This window comes from Lactuca sativa, chromosome 5, assembly GCF_002870075.4.
Source record: "Lactuca sativa cultivar Salinas chromosome 5, Lsat_Salinas_v11, whole genome shotgun sequence".
In the NCBI taxonomy this organism is placed as follows: domain Eukaryota; kingdom Viridiplantae; phylum Streptophyta; class Magnoliopsida; order Asterales; family Asteraceae; genus Lactuca; species Lactuca sativa.
The window spans coordinates 65,037,627-65,038,749 of record NC_056627.2 but is presented as its reverse complement, the minus strand read 5'-3'; the positions used below and the strand labels follow the sequence as shown (position 1 = coordinate 65,038,749).

The window sequence follows — 1,123 nt, the reverse complement described above, 5'->3', positions numbered from 1 at the left end:
AACACTAGAAGGTTTATTTCCCAGTTTGTCTTGTGTTATTCATGCAATTGTTATCATCAGGAGTGAAAGGTTGTCGTCGGCAGTGTTTGGTCTGTGATTATGTTTTCTAGTGGGAACCGCAGGTAATCATAATTTGAGTAGCCGGTTTGATTGATAAGTGGATTGGAATTAGCAATGGTCTAGTACGGGCGGTCTGCCGGGGAGTTAGACCAATACGAGACTTCAGATTTCAGGTTGGGTAGTGGATTGTGAATCCACCATGTGTAGGTTCAATTCCCGTCGTTCGCCCAAATTTAATTTATTTTTTTTAATAAATTATTCTCTACAAACAAATTTTTTTAGTGAACGTGTCACAACTTCCTCCTATTTTTTTGGTCTTGTAAAGACGAAGAAAGAAATTCTATTTTCTCTCCTATTTACTACGGCGACGAAGAATCAAATTATCACTGTATTTATTCTTTTTTCTACTTCTTTTTCCAAGTGCAGGATAACCCCAAGGGGTTGTGGGTTGTTTTCTACCAATTGGGGCCCTCCCTTCACCACCCCATGTGGATGGTCTACAGGGTTCATAACTACTCCTCTTACTACAGGGCGCTTACCTAGCCAACGCTTAGATACGACTCTACCCCAACTTTTTTGGTTCACCCCAACATTCCCCACTGGTAGGACTGTTGCTGAGCAGTTTTTGGATATCAAACAGACCTCCCCAGAAGGTAATTTTAATGTGGCCGATTTCCCTTCTTTTGCAATCAGTTTTGCTACAGCACTCGCTGCTCTAGCTAATTGTCCACCCTTTTCAAGTGTGATTTCTATGTTATGTATGGCCGTGCCTAAGGGCATATCGGTTGAAGTAGATTCTTCTTTTTTATCAATCAAAACCCCTTCCCAAACTGTACAAGCTTCATCCAAAGCATATAGCTTTCTGGATGTAGATGGTGATATCTACACAGATGGATCTTATATATATGGTATAATGAAGAACCACATGGGTGGATATATAGGAATCAAAATCTGCCTAATCACTCATGTTATGATCTTCTACATCCTAGGTGTTCCCGTTCCATCATCTGGCTTATGTACTTCATGTATCATTCAGACCGGATGACTCTATTAAATGATGTTG

General features: G+C 40.3%; 1 pseudogene; it reads right to left on the bottom strand.

The window, feature by feature from the left end:
* Positions 1–392: 392 nt before the first annotated feature.
* Positions 393–895, bottom strand: LOC122198232 (50S ribosomal protein L2, chloroplastic-like; annotated as a pseudogene).
* Between the last annotated feature and the right edge of the window lie 228 nt (positions 896–1,123).